Source organism: Patiria miniata, unplaced genomic scaffold, assembly GCF_015706575.1.
Source record: "Patiria miniata isolate m_02_andy unplaced genomic scaffold, ASM1570657v1 HiC_scaffold_25, whole genome shotgun sequence".
Lineage (NCBI taxonomy): Eukaryota > Metazoa > Echinodermata > Asteroidea > Valvatida > Asterinidae > Patiria > Patiria miniata.
In genome coordinates this window covers 8,591,323-8,601,405 of record NW_024037064.1, presented here as the reverse complement: position 1 = coordinate 8,601,405, position 10,083 = coordinate 8,591,323, and positions in this window count along the sequence as shown.

The window sequence follows — 10,083 nt, the reverse complement described above, 5'->3', positions numbered from 1 at the left end:
TGGAAAGCTGGCAGTGGCTGACTTGAAGTCCGTAAAGATGTATCGCAAGGTGTGATGCAACATTGTGCATGTACTCATTTGAATAAACAGGTAGTTCGATCAAAGCAGTTGAGAACCCAAAAAGAAAACACGACAGTTGTCAATAATATGTAAATAGTTCAATTTACATAATTAATGTTAAATTTAGATTTAGAATAATTCTCTCTAGTCGATCGGTATTTATATTAATAAATCAATCATAGGGCGCTTTGGCGTTTAGTGATATATCCTTGGAAAGCGAGGATCATGAAGAATAATTATTTTGAAAGACAACAAATTCGAAAATTGAAGAAAACTGGTCATCAATGAATTGAACCGTTTTCAGTGTGCAAGAACATTACACATTTTAGAACTTAACCTAAAACTGTGTGTCGATGTCAGCAAATGAGGTTCTATAATTGCCATTTAATCTTTAATATTTTGAAGATGTAGACATTTAATGATGATTTTGTTTACCATGTTAAAATTCGTCAGAGGAAACAAAGGGGATCTTAAAAGGAAATAAATCGAAGCGCTAGTAGTTGGCCAATTCACTGTAGCATTTGTGTTCAAACATTGAATAATGGGAGAAGGTTTGACAGAATCGTTTGATTAACTTTAATACACGTCGTTTAAAAAACAATCAGTTGCCTTGTTGGTATATAATTAAAACAGTGTATATTTACTTTGTATCAGGCTATGTGAATTCCCTGAGGTTAGGGTTTATCAAATAGAAAAGTATTTGGAATAATGATGTGGTTTGAAAAGTTTGGATGACAGACACGTCCTAAAAAAATCAATACATTATTTAGTCTTTAAATACCGTGTTCGATGAAGCTGTATATGTAATATGCGTCTGTTGTCTGGAACTTTCATTGTCACTTTTGTAGCGCTTACGTAACTTCCATTTTATGAAGTTTTCGGCATAATTGGGCACGCCTTTTGTTGATTCCTGTATTATATAATGCGTATTGCTGTGTGGCATCGCCCTTTTGTGCCTCTGGCCTTGCATTGTATGCTGCGATCGTTGCAATCTGATCCAAGTTGGGCCCTTATTCATTATTCATTTAGTAAGTTGGGGTTCATGCATTCCAATGTGGATGAGGTAATGTCTGGGTTTGGGTGAGTGGTTTCAGAGCACGTGGTGCCTATACATAGCTATCATGCAAGGATACTACATCCCAACATTATTGTTGGCCCACTTGGCCAGGCCAGAGTTGACGTTTGTAATTAGTCCATGGCTGGTCAGAGTTGACGCTTGTTGGTCAGAGTTGACGCTTCAGAGTTGACGCTTGTCGTTCAGAGTTGAAGTTCGTTTGTTTGTTGGTCAGAGTTGACGCTCAATCGTTTGTTGGTCAGACTTGATGCTCGTTCATTTCTTGGTGTTGTGATTAACACGCTTGTTGGTTCTTTGGTGTCGTTGTTGACACGCTCGTTTGTTCTTCGGTGTCGTTGTTAACACACTTGTTTGTTCTTTGGTGTCGTTGTTAACACGTTTGTTGTTCTTTGGTGTCGTTGTTAACCCGCTTGTTGTTCTTCGGTGTTGTTGATAACACGCTTGGTGGTTGGTTGAACCATGTTCGATTTAGAACACGTATTCGTCTGCGGAGTTGCTATCCGGAGAGCTTGGTGGGTTGTTGCTGATGATGGCGTTGGACATGTTTGGTGCCCATCTGTGTTGGTCTGCCACGTCTGTGCTGGTCTGCTTTCCTTGACTGGATCTCGTTGTATGCATTTTTGGATGATGTGATCCGCGATGCCGAGAATTCTAATGGCAAGGTGAAGATAGTGGCTGTGGCTAGAGGTGGTCTGGTGCAGCTTTGTGACCATCTTTGATAGGTTGATATCCTCCTGATTTGGATCCCATACCCTCGTCGCCAATGTAATGTAGTGAGCTTGTCACTAGCACATGGATAGTAGTTGTTGCTTCGATGCTTGCTTGGTTTATTGTCTCACTACATCTCAGTACATCACATGAGGTTCTATGCTTATCAAAGGGCTACATTGTTCTAGGGTGCAATCTGATCCAAGTTGGGGCCTTATTCATTATTCATTGAGTAAGTTGGGGTTCATGCATTCCAATGTGGATGAGGTTATGTCTGGGTTTGGGTGTGTGGTTTCAGAGCACGTGGTGCCTATACATAGCTATCATACAAGGATACTACAATGTCGTGGTCCATTTTTGTGTTTCTGGCCCCTCCTCTTAGCACTGTTTTCCCGTCTGCCAAGTCTTAGATACGTGGCTACAATTGACCTGCAGCAGTAGATCTGTTTATGTCAAGACGCGTTCAAGATAGTATTGGGTATTACAATTGTTTACGTTTGAAATTCTCATGTAACGCCCATGAGCTGGCATATTGATATTTCTAGTGCTTCAATCTAGCAGTCTGCATGGTGATCAGAGTAGTGGCAGAGTCTTGTGGGAGACAGGTTTTTATATCTTTATTTCCAAATTGTAACAAAAACACTTCACCTTATTCTAACAAACAACGGAACGACATGGACCTATTTCGAATTACTTTGCTTATATACTTTTCACATAATGCTTGCTTAATGGCGAATTCGAATGACCAAACTTACACAGCTTGAAGCTCCGGCGAATTTGGATGCTCGTTTGTGCAATTTTAATCTGAATGCCCTATTTTTGAAAAGGCATGATTAAAATGTGAAATCGCATGTGTCTCATGGGAAATTGAGTGGTGTTTTTACTAATTGAATGAGTCAAACGTACATTCAAATTCGTGCGAAAATGGGTGATTGGTTGTAAATTTGGCCGCCAAATCTGCTAACTTGGCCGGGAAAACCTATATTTTGTTGCTCCTGGCTTTTGCCGGGTAGCAGTTTGTCGAGCTGTAAACTGCGGGCAGTGTGGCGCAGCCTGACAGCGTGGGAGAGGACACTTGGTGAGTGTGTATACCCTTTAAGGAAAGTGCAGTATGAAGGACACTCCGTATTTTATCGTCATGCAACAATTTCTTACAAAGGGGGCGCCCTACACAAACACTACTCAGGTAGCAGACCAGTAAATAAACTTCCATAGACCCCAATGGTAAATGCTCCCACTTCAAAAATTCGGGAAAAATACTCACAACTCTCCAAAGTGTTCGAGACACACATCAAATTAAAGCTTATTTCATCATCTTTCATTTTCTGTTCAATTTACGGGGGGTCAACAGATGACTTTTAGGAGAAATTTCCATCTGAAGACGATCACCCCTGAAAATAGTCCTGAAGCCCATCGCCATTTTGAAAAACGATGCCTACACTCCATTGCAAAATAGAGCGCTTTTAGGGTGCAAATTACATCCAAATTACACAGAACTGCAAGCTCCCAGTACTGTGCACGGCTTCCACCCATATTTTTTACAAACCCTCAAGTTCATGGCCCACAGCATGCTCAAATACCGAAGATTTTGAGGGCATGCAAATCGCGATTTGGCCGGCGCAGGCAATTTCGGACCGATTTACTGGTCTGCACCCCTCACCGCGCTGATCCGACGTGCGTCTGGCCGTTCGAGATGTAAACACATATTGAAAATTGGCAGGAACCGCCGAAGAATGAGTGTAATATATTGAAGGAAATTGACGTGTAAGGGTGCACACCTTAACCCATCTGCCGAGCTCATGAATAAAATTTATACCCTCAAAATATTCTATATTAGAGAGTTCTGAGAGCCATAAAATTGGGGAATTGGAAAAAATATGGCAATGAACCTTTGACCTCTGGAGGGATAGTTTTTCAAGATGGCTACTTTTCCGCTTTGGAAAAAATAGGGGTCGTCTTCTTTGGGTGAGAATTTCTCGAAAAGTCAATGGTCAACCCACCGAAAATTGAGAATAAAATAAAAGATGACGTATTGGTCGCCATTTCTCTGTGCAGCTTAAATACATGTGAGAGTTCTGAGTATTTTTAAAAAGAATTTGGGCATTTTTTTAAAATGAAGTATAGGCATTTAGCACTAGTGTCTATGGGAAGTTTAATACTCTGTTGCACCCGTAAGGACACTCCGTATTTTCTCGTCATGTCAACACAGTTATTGTGAACTTGGGAACTCAAGATAAACACATTGTATTGCAATGAAATTTCCTGTAATATCTTGTCATGAAACTTGACAGGAACTGCCGAAGAATGAATGTAATAAAATTTGAGGAAATTGCAGTATGAAGGACACTACGTTTTTTGTCGTCATGCAACAATTTCTTACAGAAGATCGAGGGCGCACTGCACAAACACTGCTTACCGCGCTCCGACGTCTGGCCATTCGAGATGTACACACGGTCGTTTGAATATTGATTCATGCTCCACTCGTCTCCAGAGGTATTTCTACGTTGTTTGGAGAAAATTCAATTTTTGGCCAAATTTAGTGAAAAATGTAAGGCTATATTCACCCATTGGTTTTTTTTCACAGTTCTGGCCAAAAAAAGAAATTCCTTGAAACTTGCAGGAATGCCTAAGGTAACCCTGGACACATTCCAATTCGATTTGGAAACAGACGTGCCTTTAATTTGAAAAGCAAATTTGGCCAAAAATTTGGGGTAAAAACAGTCGAAATTCTGTTTTATTAAAAACTGACCGGAACCGCCAAAGAATGAATATAATATATTGACGGAAATTGACGTGTAAGGGGGCACACCTGTGAACAGGCGCAGCCTGAACCCATCCGCCGAGCTCATGAATAAAAGATATTCTATATCATTAGAGAGTTCTGAGAGCCATAAAATTGGGGAATTGAACAAATATGGCAATGAACCTCTAGCCCAGACTTGGGACTTTCAATTCTGAGCATTTTGGATGCAATTGAGCTCGAAAGTGGCGCTTTTTTATGTTGTGGAGAGATCGTTTTTTAAGATGGCTACTTTTCCGCTTTGGGAAAAATAGGGGTTGTTTTCTTTGGGTGAGAATTTCTCGAAAAGTCAATGGTCAACCCACCAAAAAATGAAAATAAAATAAAAGATGACTTATTGATCGCCATTTCTCTGTGCAGCTTAAATACATGTGAGAGTTCTGAGTATCTTTAAAAGAATTTAGAAGTATGGCATTTAGCACTAGTGTCTATGGGAATTTTAATACACTGTTGCACCCGTACGTAAGGACACTCCGTATTTTCTCGTCATGTCAACACTACAGTTATTGTGAAATTGGAAATTCAAGATAAACACACTGTATTGCAATGAAATTTCCTGTAATATCTTGTCATGGTATTTGACACGAAACTCTAGAAACTTGACAGGAACCGCCGATGAATGAATGTAATATAATTTAAAGAAATTGCAGTATGAAGGACACTCCGTTTTTTCTCGTCATGCAACAATTTCTTACCGAAGAGGGCGCGCTACACAAACCCTGCTCATCGCGCTCCGACGTCTGGCCATTCGAGATGTAAGCACAGTTATTGTGAAAACGGGAACTCAAGATCAACACATTGTATAGCAATTAAATTCCTGTGATATTTTGCCATGGTATTTGACACGAAACCCTCGAAAATTTACAGGAACACAAACACAACTGACCCCGTGCCAACCAATATAATGCACGACGCCAGCTGGCAAGCATCCGGTGTGACAGGTAATTCTGTCCCCCTGGTAAATGTCCCCCAGAACACATTTACCGGCTCGTGACCCGGTAAATGTGTCCGGGGGGGGGGGGGGACACTTTTACCTAGGTAGATTTGTCCCCCTCCAGGTTAAATTGTCCCCCTGCCCAACGGTGAAAGTGTCCTCCTAGTAAATGTGTCCCTATGCAGTATATACTGAGAGCAGCAGCGTGTCGCGCGCGCCAGTACATGCTGCAAGATATGTGGCAGTGATTATCACATGTGTACATATGCGTCTCCCTCTACAATGGAAATTCATCCAATAGGAAATGTCGTTACGCGCTACGATGGCAACACAGACCAATCCAAGTAGGCGTTGTATCAATGAGACGAGGGCCATCGCCATGCATCGCCGCTGTATTGACCTATCGCGGTAGAATCGCGATAGATTTCACCGTACTCCAAATCGAAACGTTGTGTTCACATATCATCTATTAGACCAAATTAAATATTTATATATTCATGAAGGGCAGACTAAAAGTCCAAAATGTATACCTTGTAGAGTGAATTCATCAAAACAATAAAGAGAACTGGCCTTCCGGGTTTCAAAAGAGGGGGACAAAAAACCCTGGGGGACAGAATTACCTGGAGGGGGACAGAATTAACGGGCCGGGGAGGACACTTTTACCAAGGTAATTCTGTCCCCCCGGACAGTTTTACCGGGGGACAGAATTACCTTCCATCCCCCCTCCCCCTAAAAAAATCCTGGCTACGCCACTGAATACACGTTACATTAAAACGAATTTTAGTACACTCATTTGTCATGATCTTTGGCATCAAAAGATTTCATTTCAGAAAAAAACGTCAAATAATCAAGCCATTATGAAAGTAACAATACACGATTTTATTTGCAACAAATACAGTCCTAATGGAAGTCAACATGGATTTGTAACATTTAAAACACTAAATTGTTACGATCATATTGTAATTATAGCTCCACGGTTTCTCACGCCATTCAAACTACTTATGCTACACATCGTGAAAACTAATTGTACGAAATTTCAATTAAATCCATTTTGTATTTCTTGAGTAGTTCATCGGAAACGAGGTTGTTCTTTTTCTTCACTTGAGCAGCATCCGTATTGATGCGTTGTTGAGACCACTATTTATGTGGCGCGCCCTCTATTATAGTGGTCTCGATCTCCACCACCGAACCCGATTTGGGGCCAACAACTCAAGAAATACACGTTACACTAAAATGAATTTTCGTACACTTATTTGTCACGATGTTTGGCATCAAAGGATTTCATTTCATAAAAAAAACGTCAATTAATCAAGCTATTATGACCGTAACAAAACAGGATTTTATTTGCAACAAATACAATCCTAATGGAAGTCAACATGGATTTTTAACGTTTAAAACACTGGATTGTTACGATCATACTATACTTATAGCTGCACGGTTTCTCACGCCATTCAAACTACTCATGCTACACATCGTGAAAACTAATTGTACGAAATTTCAATTTAATCCATTTTGTATTTCTTGAGTAGTTCATCGGAAACGAGGTTGTTCTTTTTCTACACTTGAGCAGCATCCGTATTGATGCGTTGTTGAGACCACTATTTATGTGGCGCGCCCTCTATTATAGTGGTCTCCTATCTCCACCACCAAACCCGATTTGGGGCCAATAACTCAAGAAATACACGTTACATTAAAATGAATTTTCGTACACTCATTTGTCATGATGTTTGGCATCAAAGGATTTCATTTCATAAAAAATCGTCAGTTAATCAAGCTATTATGACAGTAACAATACAGGATATTATTTGCAACAAATACAATTCTAATGGAAGTCAACATGGATTTTTAACGTTTAAAACACTAGATTGTTACGATCATATTATATTTATTGCTCCACGGTTTCTCACGCCATTCAAACTACTCATGCTACACATCGTGAAAACTAATTGCACGAAATTTCAATTTAATCCATTTTGAATTTCTTGAGTAGTTCAACGGAAACGAGGTTGTTCTTTTTCTTCACTTGTGCAGCATCCGTATTGATGCGTTGTTGAGACCACTATTTATGTGGCGCGCCCTCTATTATAGTGGTCTCGATCTCCACCACCGAACCCGATTTGGGGCCAACAACTCAAGAAATACACGTTACACTAAAATGAATTTTCGTACACTCATTTGTCATGATGTTTGGCATCAAAGGATTTCATTTCATAAAAAAACGTCAATTAATCAAGCTATTATGACCGTAACAAAACAGGATTTTATTTGCAACAAATACAATCCTAATGGAAGTCAACATGGATTTTTAACGTTTAAAACACTAGATTGTTACGATCATATTATATTTATAGCTCCACGGTTTCTTACGCCATTCAAACCACTTATGCTACACATCGTGAAAACTAATTGCACGAAATTTCAATTTAATCCATTTTGTATTTCTTGAGTAGTTCATCGGAAACGAGGTTGTTCTTTTTGTTCAGTTGTGCAGTATCCGTGTTGATGCGCGTTGTTGAGACCACTATTTATGTGGCGCGCCCTCTCTATTGAACAAAACTTTAAATATTCGATGGCGTGCGGATGTATGTCTTAATTGGCGGTGTGGCAGGTAATTCTGTCCCCCCCCCCCCCCCCCCCCCTGTAAATTTGGTCCCCTGGACAAATTTACCGGTTTGTGACCTGGTAAATCTGTCCGGGGGGACACATTAACCTAGGTGGATCTGTCCCCCTGCCCAACGTTGAAAGTGTCCCCCTGGTAAATGTGTCCCCTTGCAAGTATCACCCATGCGATGATATGAGTCGTGTTCGTGAGCGCGCATCGCCGCAAGTACAAGATTAATTGTGGCAGCGTTTATCGCATATGTGTACATAAATGTGTATCCCGCTACACAAACGCACTACGATGGCAACGCAGACCAATCCAAGTAGGCGTTATATCAATGAGGCGTCCACCGTTGAGGGCTACGTACACCGTATACTCCGAATCGATCGAAACATTGTGTTCACATTTCACATCTAAGAAAGAGATCAAAAAGTTGAATTTTTTTTCATCTTCATGAAGGGCAGACTAAAGAGTAAAAAAATGTATACCTTGTAGAATGAATTCATGAAAACAATATAAAGAGCGCTGCAAAACTTGGGGGGACAAAAAAACCTGGAGGGGACAGATACCTGGAGAGGGACAGAATTAACGGGCCGGGGAGGACACTTTTACCTAGGTATCTGTCCCCCCGGACACTTTTAACGGGGGACAGAATTACCGTCACTGCGCACTGCGCACTGGCACTGCGCGTTCACTCGTACCCCCCCCCCCCCCCCCCGCCCTGCAACAGGGCGGGGGGTACGAGCGAAACACTGCGCACTGCTCCAACTGCGCATGCGGCTAAAACTCTATGATTAGGGAATGTGCATTAATGCTACACAGTTATTTGGGTTTTTTCCACCTAGCTGCGTAAAAGCCGGGTTTTTTTGGTTCTTCTCCATATTTGTTTTATTCTATCTCAGATCCCAAACATTGGTCATGACAGATATGACATATACACGGAATAATTGTTGTTATCTCTGTAAATATTATGTATGGCAGTACACATTTTGCTGGTATACAGCAATCTAAGGGTGCGTGAGACCCGAAAGTATATGATACACCCGGAGGCCAAATCGCGGCATTCCCCTAAAATTTCCCGATAAAAAAAGAAGGAAGGATGGAAGCTAAGCAAAGGACTGCAAGCTCGTATTTCTGTGAAATTTGGATGATATCAAACCCTAAAATGGCTCTATTTTGCTATGGAGCGATCGAATCATCCAAGTTTTTCTTTTTTTCATTTATATATTGATATTTACGTTGAATACTATTTAATTTTTGTGTAGACATTTCGAGCATGGGTTGGCAGGCCTTAGGGCTACAGTGTTTTAGTACACTTTTGTCTACCCTGGCCGGTTTGGAATGTTATATTGTTTTTGTTTTCTGTCCCTCTATCTCCTCGATATCTCCCCTGTCAAACTGTCCACCCTCCCTCCCCCCCCCCTCCCCTGACCCATTCCTACTCGCATTCTTCAGTCTTGTCTGGTCTTACTTTTCAATTTCCAATTTTTGTTTACTTTTTATTTGCATTGTCATTGTACTTTTGTTCATGCATTTGTTGGCCGAATAAATAATAATAATAATAATAATAAAGTTCAAAATGGCCGCTGTATGCATGACAAGGACTGCTAGGGGCGATCCGTCTTATATGGATGGAAGTTTCTCCCAAAAGATACGCCCCCCCCCCAAAAAAAAAAAAAAACCCGAAAAATGACAGATGATGAAACAAGGTTTGATTTGATGTGTGCCTCAAACGCCATGGAGAGTTGGGAGTATTTCTTCCTAGTCTTGAGAATTTTAGGTATTTTTCAATGACATATTTTTTGCTGTGAACATAATCTGCAACCGCGCAAGCATGCTGCTGGAGGAGCAAGACGCCCTCAAGTGACGGACCGTACGTACGTGTGTACGTACGTGTACGCGAA